Source organism: Notamacropus eugenii, chromosome 6, assembly GCF_028372415.1.
Source record: "Notamacropus eugenii isolate mMacEug1 chromosome 6, mMacEug1.pri_v2, whole genome shotgun sequence".
Lineage (NCBI taxonomy): Eukaryota > Metazoa > Chordata > Mammalia > Diprotodontia > Macropodidae > Notamacropus > Notamacropus eugenii.
The window spans coordinates 17,472,837-17,486,885 of NC_092877.1; positions in this window are offsets into that span (position 1 = coordinate 17,472,837).

Sequence of the window (14,049 nt, forward strand, 5' to 3'; positions counted from 1 at the left end):
CCTTGAGGTTGGGAACGGTTTGGGTCCCCAGTGGCTAACACACTTGCCTGGCACATAGTGGGCACTTTAATAAATGCTTGATGATTGATGGATTCTTCTCATTAGTGATGCTTTGCTACCACTCACCTCTTCGCCACCCTTTGAGTGACCTTCAGCTACAGAGATTGTCACATTCCATGTTTCCAATCTAGCCATCATCAGCAAAAAAATATGTCTGCTAGAAAGGTGGATTTTTGTTTCAGGGAGAAGTGTGGGTTTATTTACGCAATTTCCCCAAAACAATTCATAGCAGTGGTTTTTTTTTAAGATAGCCACCCATGGGTATATGTAGCTATTTTAAGAACTATGTTCGGGCTGGCTCTTCATGTTTCCTTTTGGTGTAGGTGCCCATCTACATGCTGAACCATGGGTGTGCTGGTTGTCAATTCAACCAACATTTTGTAAGAGCAAGGTGTCAAAGAAGGATATGACATAGACCTTGCCCACATGGAGCTTACAGTATAGCCTGGAGACAACCACACACACTCACACACACATACACACATCATTAGAATACTAGGCCAGGTGTGGTCAGTGCTAGACGGAGGTTCAATGTGTTATGTGAGGAATTACATAGTGATTTAACTTGACAGGCATTTATCAAGTACCTACTGTGTGGCATGAATTGTCTTGGGTGCTGGGGATATGAAGACAGAGAGAGAGACTGAGACAGAAAGACAAAGAGAGACACAGAGAGAGAGAGACGGAAAAACACAGAGAGGCAGAGAAACAGAGAGAGACAGAAACAGAAAGACAAAGAGAGACACAGAGAGAGAGAGAGACAGAAAAACACAGAGAGGCAGAGAAACAGAGAGACACAGAGAGACAAACAGAAAGACAGACAACAGAGAGAGAGAGAGAGAGAGAGAGAAAGAGACAGAAACACACACAGAGACTGACAAGCAGAGAGACAGAGACAGAGATCCCTGTCCTCAAGAAAGAAGTCACTTGGTATGATGAGAAGAGCCCTGGACTAGGAATCAGGATACTTGAGATCTAATTCTTGCTTTGAACTCTCTCTGTGACTTTAATAATAATGATGATGAATAATACTGATAGGAAGTGGCTCCGTGATTTTGTTTTTGTGAGACACTCCCAGATGAGGACATTCTCTTTACGAATGCAGGTCAGTACCTTTTCTGCAGCTTATGGTCTGAGAGAGTTGCCTAGAGCACTGGGAGGCTAAGGGATTTGTCCAAGTCAAGCAGCCGGTGAAGTGGTACTTGAACCCACCATACCATGGTTGCCTCTTAACAATAATGATAGCTGACATTTATGAAGCACGTTAAATATGCATAGTATTTTAGATGCATTGTTTCAATTAAGCTGTAGGACAACCCTTTGAAGGATGCATTAGAGGGATTATTATTCCCATTTTACAGAAAGGCAAACTGAAGATCTAGACAGTACATTGGATAGAGCACAGGGCCTGGTATCAGGAAGACCTGAGTTTAAGTCTGACCTTAAACATTTACTAGCTGTGTGATCCTGGGGAAAGCATTTAGCCCTGTTTGTCTCAGTTTCCTCATCTGTAAAATGAGTTGGAGAAAGAAACGGTGAATTATTCTAATATCTTCTACAGGAAAACCCCACAAGAGGTCACATAGAGTCAGACACAACTGAAGATGATTAAACTGCAAAAAAAACCCCAAAACAACTGAGGACCAGAAAAGTGAAGTGACTGTCTCAGAGTCACACAGCTAGTAAATGTCAGAGGTGAGGTTTGGTATCAAGTCTTCCAAATTTCAAGTCTGATACTGTGGGAAAGTCTCTTTAATTTTCTCACCCTTGGTTGATGAATTTGCAAAATGGAGTTGTACTCTATGTATGCTTTTGGGCAAACTGCTTAACTCTTCTGGGCCTCAGTTTACCTTTCTGTAGGATGAGAGAGTTGAATTAGAGCTTGGGTCCTTGGACTGGTCCATGGAAAGACTTCAAGGGATCCATAAACTTGGATCGGGAAAGGGAGGGGGAGACTTTATTTTCACAAAGCTTTTAACTAAAATTTTAGATTTTCTGCATTAAATTTTCCCAAATTCTTTTATTTAAAAAGCAGTCCACAGGATTCAAAAGACTGCCAAAGGTGTCCATAACTCAAAAAAAGTGAAAACTCCCTGGACTAGATGATCTCAAAAGGTCCTTTCTAGCTTTAAATCTATGACCCTGTGATCTCAAGTCTGACAATCCGAGGATATCAGAGCTCCCTCTCGCCCTTGACCTTCTAGGATTCTTGGTTCTTATAAAGGAGATTGCATCTTAAAAGGAAAATACCCTAGGAATGGTAACAATGGCTAGAATTTCTCGTGCCAGACTCAGATTTCTTTTCTGCTTTTTGTCTTTAGCCTGTACGTGTGTATGTACATGCAGGCCTGTTTACTCTCTCAGTAATTCACTTAGCAGGGCCACAAAGGGCCATTTGGAACACAGTTTGTTTGAATCACATTCTATAAAATCAAGTTAAGTAGATTTCATTCTACTTGGTGCACCAGTGTATACACTCAGGGAGAAGAAACAGGATTTTCTTAGCTACTTCAGGCCACTGAAAGCCCTGGCTTTTGAAGCATCATTTACTCCGCATTTATGACCCCTGTTAAGATAGACCTGGAGGTAAAGAGATATATGCTAGCTTTCTTTCAGATTATTTATTTTATTTTGTTTTCAAACAATACAGAGCCCCTTTTTCTCTCTCCTCTTTTCATTTTGTAGCTGCTTAGTTATTTTGGATGCTTTATGACCCAATTTAGGATTTTCTTGGCAAAGATACTAGAAAGCTTTGCCATTCCTTCTCCAACTCATTTTACAGATGAGGAAACAGAGGCAAACAGGTTTAAGTGACTTGCACAGGGTCATATAACTACTAAATGTCTGAGGTTTGAACTTGGGTCTTTCTGACTCCAGGCCTGGGGCTCTAATCCCCTGTGCCACCTAACTGTCCCCCTGAAAAAGAGTGAAAAACAAAACTTGTAACAAGTACATATAGACAAGGAAAATGAATTTTGACACTAGAAACTGAGGAGATGCCCATCAATTGAGGAACAGCAGAAAAATTATGGCACATGAACATGATGGAATGCTAGCGTGCTATAAGAACTGATGAAGGAGACGGTTTTAGACAAGCCTGGGAAGACCTTTATGAACTGATACAGAGTGAAGTGAGCAGAATGAGGAAAATGATTTATATAATTCCACCAATATTGTAATGCCAGCTTTGAAAGACTTAGGCATTCTGATCAAAGCAATGAGCAACCATGATTCCACCAAGGATAAAGCACGCTCTCCACCTCCCAACACAGAGCTAGACTGAGACATAGATTTTTTAGACATTGTAGCTGTTACTGTTACAATGTTTCCCTGGTTCTGCTCACTTCACTCAGCCTCAGTTCATCCGAGTCTTTCCAGGTTTTTCTGCAGTCTGCCTGCTCATTATTTCTCATAGCACAACAGTGAAAATAAGCATGTTTTAAGCACCTGCTACAAATATGCTCTCATTTGATCCTTACAACAAGCCTGTACTTGCTGGACCCATTTTCAATGGCTGGTACACGGTAAGCACTTATGTTGTTGGCTGGCTTGTTTGCTTTCCATCTCCACTGGATTTTCTAGAGTTTGTGTTACCCTGACATAGCTTTGGAGTGACCTGGGTCCCCTCCCTAACTAGGGAGGCAGCATTTCCTAAACACTATGAGACTCAGCTATGAGACACCACAGGGTGTCCCAAAAGTGTGAGTGCAGTATAAAAGCTATTAAAGAATTTAATTACTCAAACTAATTAATTAATCATTTAAACTTTAATAGCTTAAAACAACTGAGACTTTTAGGGTACTCTGTACCATAGGAAGCCACAGAGCAAGAGAGTAGGAGAAGATGACTGTGGGCTGCAGAAGTCAGGGAAGGTGTCATGGAAGAGGTCCAATGGACTGTGAGAGGAATGAGTCCACATATCAATCAATCAACAAGGATTCATTAAGAATCGGCCATGGGTCAAGTGTTGTCCTAGGCACTGTGGGTAATGAAATGATCCCTAACGATCTCAAGGAGCTCACATTCTAGTGGGAAAGACAAGAAGTTCAGGTGTAAACACATACAGCTAAACATAAATGTTAATAAATACAAATATTTCCAACATAATTATTAGATAGAAGATAACTGGGGGTGGGGGAAGGACACCAGCACTTGGGAATCAGGGAAGGCTTTAGGAAGAAGGCCTGAGCTGTGTCTCACAGGAAGAAATGGATCATATTAATGATGTGGATCACGTGAGTCACATTAATGATACATACCCACTCAGCAAGGACACTGCTTCTCTACCAGGTGGTTCATAATGCTCCATTTGGAAAGGATGTTTTTGAGGAGATGAGTATACTCTGGAAAAAGCCCCTGAATGTCTACCTAAGTTCTAGGGAATACCTTTCTGGGAGTGAGGGACAAGGATGACAGAGATTCGTTCGGTTTTGTAAACTGAACAGAAAAGAGCCATGCTGGAAGATTTTACAAGCCAATAAATGATCCTCTGGGTTATCCAGGGGATTTGTGCCCAGAAGAAAATCCAAACTCTTCTCTAAATGACCTTCTCAGTTGTGACAACAATAACTAACACATAATGTTTTGAAGTTTCATACATACGCTCTCATTTGAGACTCCCTACAACCCTGTGAGGTAGATTCTATGGGCATTATTATCCCATTTTACAGATGAGGAGACTAAGCTTCATAGAGGTTGTGAGAGATTGCAATTAAAGCTGGTGTTAAAGAGGAGGGATGTGAATCCAGCTTTTCATGACTCAGTCAGTGCTTAATCTACTCTCCATTGACTTCCATTTTGAGGTCAACCAATTCCAAAGCATCTATTAAGCCCCCCAGCCCTGTGCCTTTCTCCCTCCCAGACCCGTTCCTGACTTTCCAGTGGACCAGAGCCTGCTATTATGATTCCTTACTTCCATCTTGAAGCCAGAGTTTCTTGGGGTTATTTTTTTTTCTTTTCTCCTTTCCTCTATCCAAACTGAACTTGGCTTGTGCTCAGGTTCCCTAAGCCCTTGGTCTCTTCTGGGTGTCAATGGGTAATAAGGAGCAATACAGCAAACTAACCAAATATTAGAGAGAACAGAGACTTTGGAGCCAAAAGACAAGGATTCCAGTGCTGACTCTGCTTCGTACTAGTTCTATGGCTTTAGGCAAACCATTTAAGTGCTCTATGCCTCAGTTTCTTCATTTGCAAAATAATAACATATTTATTTAAAATAATAAAATAGAAATAAGTATATATAAACATAAATAATTGAAAAAATAAGTAACTAAAATATTCAAAATAACATATTTATTTAAAATGTTCATGTAGGGCACGTGAAATACTTTGCCTATATTATGTCATTTGACTTTCACAACAACCCTAGGAGGAAGGTGTTTTTATTATCCCCATTTTACAGTCGAGGAAACTGAGGCAGGCAGTTAAATAACTCATTCAGGTTTACACAGCTAGTAAATTCTGAGGTATGATTTGAACTTGGTGCTTCCTGGATCTGAGTTCAGTGACCTATCCATTGGGAATGGATAAAATACTCTCTAAGGATCATTCTAACTGTAATTTATTATGATAAATTAATAATCCAGGTTACTGTGTAAGCAAAGACATTATTTTCCACTTTCTGTAACCCCTCTTTTATTTGCCCATTTGTGACTTAGCCCAATTAATGTGCCAACATCTTCTAAGGATCCTCAAGCCTTGGTTAGAATACTGAGAATTTTAAACATTGTGATACCCCATGTAGTGAGGAGATATTTTCAGAGAGGTGATTTTTTTTGAGGCCCTTCAAATCATGCCAGATGGGCAGATATGTTGCCTACTCATAGAACTGGTTCTGTTCCTAGGCTCCTTGAAGGGTTAATAGTCTTACTGCACACTATACTAGGCAGATCACATATGGAGTATTGTGTTCAGTCCTGAGCAGCCCATTTTAAGGTGGAAATTGATTGACAAGCTGACAAATACCCAGAGGAGAGTGAACAAGATGGTGGGGGCCCTGGAAGCTATTTAATATGAGGATTAGTTGAAGATATGGGGCTATTTAGCCAGTAAAGGAAGACTTAATGGGTTAATTTCCAGGAGCTAATTTAGGACAGAGGGCGCAAGCAGTTGGGGGTGTGGGATCCGGAAAGGCTTCGATTGGAAGATGAGGTTTCAGGCTGTGTCTTGAGGGCAGAAAGGGATTCCACGTAGGCATGGGTGAGGAGGGCGTAAATTCCAGGTATAGCCTATGTAAATGAATGCAGACAAGAGTGTCACTGGGGAGGAATGGAGAGGTTAGTTTGGCTGAACTGCAGAGAATGGGAGGGGGAATAATTTCCAAAGAGGCTGGAAAGATGGTTTGTATTGTGAAAGGCTTTGAAAGCCTTGCAGGACTTAAGTTTGATCCTAGAGGCAGTAGAGTTTATGATAAGTAATGGAAGACGGTGGTTAGATTTAAGGACAATCACTTTGGGCAGAAGCATGGACTGGAGGGGGAAGACATGTCCCAACATCATGGAAGAACAGGATGGGAGAGCTGGGACTTCAGTGGCCATCTAAGCCAACCCATCTATGGCTCATCCCTCCTCCCTCCACTTGAAGACCTTTATGGGGGAAGAAACTCTGCCCTCTTCTAGGACTGATCCAGTCTGCTTTGGGGCAGCTGTCATTGATTTTAAGGCACAGAAACCAAGTAGGAGGCTATGGCTATCTTCAAGTTTGAGAGGTAATGAGAACCTAACTAAGATAGAGACTGTGAGCAGAGAAAAAGGGACTAGGCGTCATGAAGGCAGAAACAGCAAGGTTTGGCAATTGACTAGCTATGTGGGTCAAGAAAAAGTAAGGAGCTGAGGATGGAGTTTTGGGGGAGAGATAGTGAGTTCAGCTTTGGACACAATGAGTTTAAAGATGTCTCCAGGATACCCAGTTTGAAATGTCCAATAGTCTAATGTGTAATAGTGATTCAGGACTGAAGTCAAGGCGAAACACTGGGGTTGGGGATATAGTTCTGGCAGCTGTCTGCATGGGGATGGCAATTAAATCTATTAATTAATTAAAGCTAAGGTGGAGAGCAGGGAGAAAGGAAGAGAAGGGAAGGGAAACTGGAGGGAAGGTGAAGGGAAAGATAAGGAAGACAAAGGGAGAGAAGGAAAAGGAAGGGAAGGAAGGGTAAGGAAGAGAAAGGGAAGAAAGAGAAGGGGAGGGGATGGAAGGGAGATGGAAGAGGAGGGGAGGGGAGGGAAGAAAAACTATGATAGAGCCTTGGGTAATATCCATATTTAAGGAGTTTGATATGGATGTTGAGCTACCAAGAGATATGCAGAGAGCAGTTAGACAGGTAGAAGAGCCAGGAAGGAGTAGGGCCATGAACCCTGGGAGAAAAGAGAGCATACTGGAAGACAGAATGGCCAACAGGATCAAATGCAAGATAGAAGAAGAAGGACGTGGACCGAGCAAGACCATTAGATCTATAAGTTGAGATTGTCGGTGTCATTGAAGAGAACGATTTTAGTGTAATGATGAGGTTGGAAGTGTTGCAGGAATCCTGCAGAGGATTGAGGACTCCCTGACAGGAGCCCTAACATGAGAGAAATTCTTAGGGAGGTCTTGGCTAAGAACGAGTGTAGAAAAAAAATATGATAGCTTCTGGGTATGATAAGTTTTAAAAAACCACCACCACCACCACCACCACAACAAAACAGTCTTAAAGAATTTCCATGGTGGCTTTTCCTATGACTTTCAGAAGTTACATTTTCTAAAATCAAAGGCAGAGACAGTAAAGAAGCAGTGATGAGAAGCTTTTGAAATCATCCACAGCTTCTACAATGTAGCCACCACATCTGATGCCACGAGTGTTAGGAATTCTAGAGCCAAGGGAGAGGGTCCTGCTCCTTCCAGGGGTGTGTCAATGACAGTGGGCTGCCCTTCCATCCATCACCAAGGTTGGAGAGAAATGCAGCTAGGACATTAGACACAAAGAAGTCTTTGGTCCGGAAGGCATAAGAAGTCACAGCATCTTCTCCGAGAAGGACAAGAAGATTTTCGAAGAGGAGCAGCTCTCTATCTGGCTGCCTGACCATCAAAAGAAGAGAAGGATCTCTTCTCAAGGATCTCTCAAATTCCTTCCTAGCCCTAGGATTTCATAAATACCATTGTTCTGGTGGGAAGGATAACAGAACAGCTAAAATAGGGAAACAGCCATTTCCCAGGCTGACATTGATTTTGAGCTCAAGAACAGAAGAGTCGAGGAGGGAGGGGGAGTTTGATGGCTGTCTTCAAATTTCTGAGGGACTGTCCCAGAGAAGAGGGATCAGATTTGTCCTGAGTGGCCCCGAAGAGCAGAATTAGGAGCCATGGGTGGAAGTACCAAAGAGAAATTTCAACTCATTGTCAAGAAAAACTTCCTAGGAGTTAGAGCCATAAAAGTGGAAGGGGCTGCCTCTGGTGGTGGAGCTCCTCTCCTCCCTGGAGCTAGAAGCAGAGACATCAGGTACATTGGAGTGAAGATCTGCTTGGGGAATATGAATTGGCCTGGTTTGCCTCTGAGGTCCTTCCAACTCTGAAACTCAGTGATTCTGGCCCAACACCCAAGGCCACTCCTTTTTTCTTCATAGGATCGTAGATCCAGAGATGCAAGGGACCTTAGAGGCTATTTAGCTCAGACTATTCATTTTGCCCAAGGTCAAATGGTTCCAGATTCTACAGGAAAACAGTTGTCCTCTCTCAAAAAACAGTCCACCCCAGCAACCAGACCCTCCTCTCCTCTTCTCCCAATTACCCTGAATCAGAAATAGAAAGTGTCAATATAATAAGGAAAATGGGACACTGCATGGAAAGGTGGGGAAAGAGTTTAGGCAGAGCCTTATTCTGAGAGAGGAATGTTCTGGGTTCTTGGGCTGCCTGGAGAAAAGGGGCCACTGATTGGGCTACCAAGGTGTCTGGGGGAAAGAGATAATGGGAAAGGACTTAGATTAAAGATGCCTCTAGTTTAGGACAAGGAGGAGGGATACAGGGAGTGAAGATGAGATATGAGGGACGCTGAATACAGTGATGTAGCAGCAGACTTCTTGGAGTCTGGTCCTGGATCATTATCCCCTTGGGTCATCATCGTGTTGAGTTGGGGGTGCTCCCTGGTGCCTGCATCAGAGACTCAGATTTAGAGCTGGAGGAGATAGCACAGAATATCTAGTCCAGGGTGGGAAACCTGTAGCCTTGAGGCCACATGTGATTTTCTAGGTCCTTGGATGTGGCCCTTTGACCACAGCCAAACTTCACAGAACAAATCCCCAATTTGTTCTGTGAAGTTTGTCTTCAGTCAAAGGGCTGCACTTGAGGATCTAGAAGGTCACATGTGTCCTCAAGGCCAAGTTCTGGTCTAATTCTCAGAGGCCAGAGAAGTTAAATGATTGGCCCAAACAATATAATTAATAGTAGAATAGAGATATGAGACCAGGTCTTTTGGTCAGCTAAGAGCCACAGAGGACAGAGCTCCAGGGCCTGGAGTCAGGAAGACTCTCATTTTCGTGAGTTCAAATCAGGCTTTAGGCATTTACTGTCTGGGTTACCCTGGGCAAGTCTTTTAACTCTGACTCAGTTTTCTTGTTTGTAAAATGAACTGGAGAAGGAAATGGCAAACCACTCCAATATCTTTGATAATAAAACCCTAGGAGGGGTCCTGAAGAGTCAGATATGACTGAAATATGGAACAACAGCAACCTCTGATGTCAAATTCAGTAATTTCCATTATGCCATTGGCTGGGATCATGGCCCATGTTGCTGCTAAGTCCAAACTCAACTCAAAATAACTTTATTATTATTATCAATAGTAATATTAGTGAGTCAAAATTTACTCAGCACTTTAATTTTTGCAAAACACTTCAAGGATTTTGTCTCACTTGAACTTCACAATAATCCTGGGAGATAGGTCTTATTATTAGCCTCAATTCACAGATGAGTAAACTGAGACACAGGTAGGTCAATGGACTCACCCAAGGTCACATAGTTAGTGTATAAGACAAAATTTAAAATCAGGTTTTCCTGATTCCAAATCTCCAAATCCACTACTCCACCTAGCAAGTTCTGGGTTTAAATCCTAAATCTTTGATTTATTACCTATGCAACTTTGGGCAAGGCACTTGATATTCTAAGCTTTGTTTTTGTCTAGAATAAAATGAGAAAGGGTTGTAGTGGATGATCTTTAAGAGGCTTTGCAGTTCCAAATCTATGCCCCTAGGACTTTATGGGCTGGGGTTAAAAGACAAAAGAAGTGGGAGTAATAATTGATGAGGAGAACTGATCACATCCAGCCTAGCTCTGTAGATCCGAATGCTACCTACAGAGTTCCCCCCAAACACTCACCCTCCCCTGCAAAATGCGTCTAGGGAACTGTCATGTTCGATGCATTTACCTTGAGGGATGAGTGAGGACACCCTCTAAATTACCAATAAAATCCCTTGATTCACCCTGTGGAGGTTGCCATGGACAATTTGCTAAGCTTATTGATTATTTTCTGTTTAAATTAAAGTTTGATGTCCTGGAACAGGCCGAGGAGTACACAGAGTTAATGGAAAAGATTGTGATTCAGGAGAGAGACGCTCTCTGGGGAAATGGAGAGTACTGAAGGGGAAAAAGGGAGTCTATGGAATGGGGATCATCAGCAGCAGGTAGAAGTAAATATGATAGCAATAAAGAGAGAGAGGGGATTTCTTTTACGGAAAGGGCAGCTTCCTCGGCATCTAAGACATCTGGGAGAAAGATAATGAAGAGGTATCATGAATCTTGGGCCTTAGGTGAGCAGTCCTCATGGTGATGGAACTCTGAAGCCCCGTTTACAATCAACCATAAACCCAAACAGCCCCAGTGTTGACTAGAGGTTCAGTGGAATCTGGTACTGGGAAATACTGTAATATAGAATCCATGGTCTCGAAGAGTCTCAATTTGCGTGTGAGAGAGCCACACGGGGGCTTGGAAGACAAAAATCTGATACAGCCAACCTCAGATATTTCTTCCAACAACTCTGACATCCATCCCCTCTTTGCCCCTCTCACCAATCTAGTTCAGGGCTATGGTACATATTGTCTGAACCATTGTTATAACTTACTAATCTGTCTCTGAGCCTCTAGCCCACCCTTGCTAGCCTCTCCCCTTTCCAAAACATTTCCCCCCAGCCAGATCTATGTTTCATTGGAACTCCTGGTGAGAAAAGCCCCTTCCACCAACACAGATTAGTGCCTGTTCCAGCAGTGAGAGTGTTAGAACTGCCTGAGTTCGAAAAAGTTAAGCGACTTGCTTAAGGTCCCAAAGGGAGGATGTATCAGAGGAGAAAATGAACCCAGGTTGTCCTGACTCAGAGATTAGCATTCTGTTCCCTGCTCCATGCTGTCCATCACCCAGTCCACTCTTCACGAAGAAACTCGAGTCATTTTCTTGACATAGAAATCTTGTTACGTTATTGCTCTGTTCAAAAAACATTCGTTGGCTCATTATTGCCCACTAGGTAGGAAAGTGGATTCAGCACTGGCCCTGGAGTCAGGAAGATCTGAATTCAAATGTGACCTCAGACACTTACTAGCTATATGACCCCAGACTAGTCACTTTACCTCTGTGCCTCCATTTCCTCAGCTGTAAAAGTGTGTAGGTGGGGGGGAGGGGATAACGGCACCTACCTCTCTGGATTGTTGTGAAGGTCAAATGAAGTGATATTTACAAAGCGCTTAGCACAATGTGTCTGGCATATGTAGGTGCTTAATAAATGCTTGTTTCCTCCCTCCCTACTTGAATAAAGTCCAAACTCCTTAATCCATCATCCAAAGCCTTTTAGAATCTGGTTCTAACCCTACTTTTCCAGCCTCATCAGTCAGTCAATCAACATGTGTGCCAGGCACTGTGCTAAGCGCTGGGGATTCAAAAACGAGACAAAAGATAGTCCCTCATGGAGATCACAATCTTAATCTAATGGAGGTGACAATGAGCAAACAAGTTACATCCAGGCTAGATAGAAAATGATTGAGAGGGAAAACACTAGAATGAAGAGGGGCTGGGAAAGACTTCCTATAGAAGATAAGATTTTAATTGGGACTTGATGAAAGCCAAGGGAGTCAGGAGGCAGGGAGGAGGAGGGAGCGCATTCTAGGCATAGGGAACAACTAGAGAAAATGCCCAGGGCTGAGAGATGGAATGTCTGATTTGTGGGACAGCCAAGAAGTCGGTATCAAAGAATACATTCAGAGGAGTAAGGTATGAGAAAACTGGAAAGGTAAGAGGGGGCTAGGTTATGAAGGACTTTGAATGCCAGTAGAGGAATTTTGTATTTGATCCTGAAGGCTATAGGGAGCCGCTAGAGTTTACTGAGGAGGGGGATGACATGGTCAGATCTGTGACTTAGGAAAATCACCTTGGGGCCTGAATGGAGGATGGCTGGGAGTAGAGAGAGACTTGAGGCAGAGGGACCCATCAGAGACTATTGCAGTAGTTCAGATGTGAGGTGATGAAGGTCTGCACCAGGGTGGGGGCAGTGTCAGAGTCTGTATGTACCTTGATGTCCCCAGTACACTCATACGAGGGTAAATACCCTCGGTAGGTATTCAGGAGGAAAGAAAAATCAGGAGCCTGATACCATACTCACGTAGGAAGGAAAGGGAATAATGTCTGGAGGTTTGTAGACAATAGCTATCAGGATTTTAATTGGGTGCTAGGTATGAATGGCATGAACCTCAAAAGAGAAGAGCTTACTGAGTGAAGGGGGGGAGGGGGAACTAGGAAGTGGCACTGGAGAGTAAGGAGTATTCCATCTCCCCAGCCTTTACAATGAGCCAATAGGAATGAATCAAGATCATCTCTCAAACTTTTTTACTCCAAATTGGAGTACATACTGACCCCTGAATATGCCTCATGCTTTAAAATGCTCCCTTGTCCCCATCAATAAATGCCAACGTCCCTCTGTTGCCTTCAGGATCAAATATAAAATCCACTGTTTGCCTTTTAAAGGTGACCCCTTCCTACCTTTCCAGTCTTCTCACTTCTTACACTCCCCCACCTCCACGCTCTGAGATCCTTTCTGTTCCTCACATATGACCCTCATTTCCTGACTCCTGCCATTTTCATTTGCTGAGAACAGCAAGTTTCATTCCTGGACCCTCCCCCTCCTCATCTCTACCTCTTAGCTTCCCTGGCTTCCTTCAGATCTCACCTTCCACAAGAAGACATTCCCAATCTTCCTTAATTTTAGTGCCTTCCCTTTGAGACTCTCCCCAATTTATCCCACATACCTTTTGTTTGTACACAGTTTTTTGGACATTGTACCCCCCATTAGATTATGAACTCCTTGAGATCACAAACTGCCTTTGTTTGTATCCAAAGTGCTAAGCATAGTAGGAACTTTATATAAATGCTAGCTGACGGACTAGAAGGCTTTAGGTACCACCAGTTCTTATGAGTTTGAACATTTGAAGTCAGGCCCTATCTAGAGGTCACTGTTCAACCAGGATAGTCTGAGTCCCTCCTCTTCAAGACTATAAACTATGAGAAAACCCTGCATTTCCATTGCATCAAAATTCTGGGCTAAAAGAGTTCAAGGAGGATGTTTGTACTTTTAGACACAGAGACAGGATCTAGAACCCTAGAAGGGTTCTGCTTATGCTACCTTAAGTACTGCCTTCAAATATTTGAAGTACTGGTTCATGGAATAGGGATGAGTCTAGGTCTACTTGATCTCAGAAGGCAAAATTAGACCATAGAAGGGGAGGGGTTATAGGGAGGCAGATTTCAGCTCATAATAAGGAGAAAAGTTCCTTAGCAATTAAGTCTCCCACAATGGAATGGACTCCCCTGGGAGGAAGTGAGATCCCCATTGCTGGATAAAAACTTGTTTTGAATGTTGTAAAGGTGATTCATTCTTTAGCTAGGGAATAAACAAGATAAACCAACATACCTTCCAAATCTAAAATTTTATGATTGATTCTCCACTGCATCACTAGCAACAGAAAGACAGAAAAAGGAGAATCCTCTTGG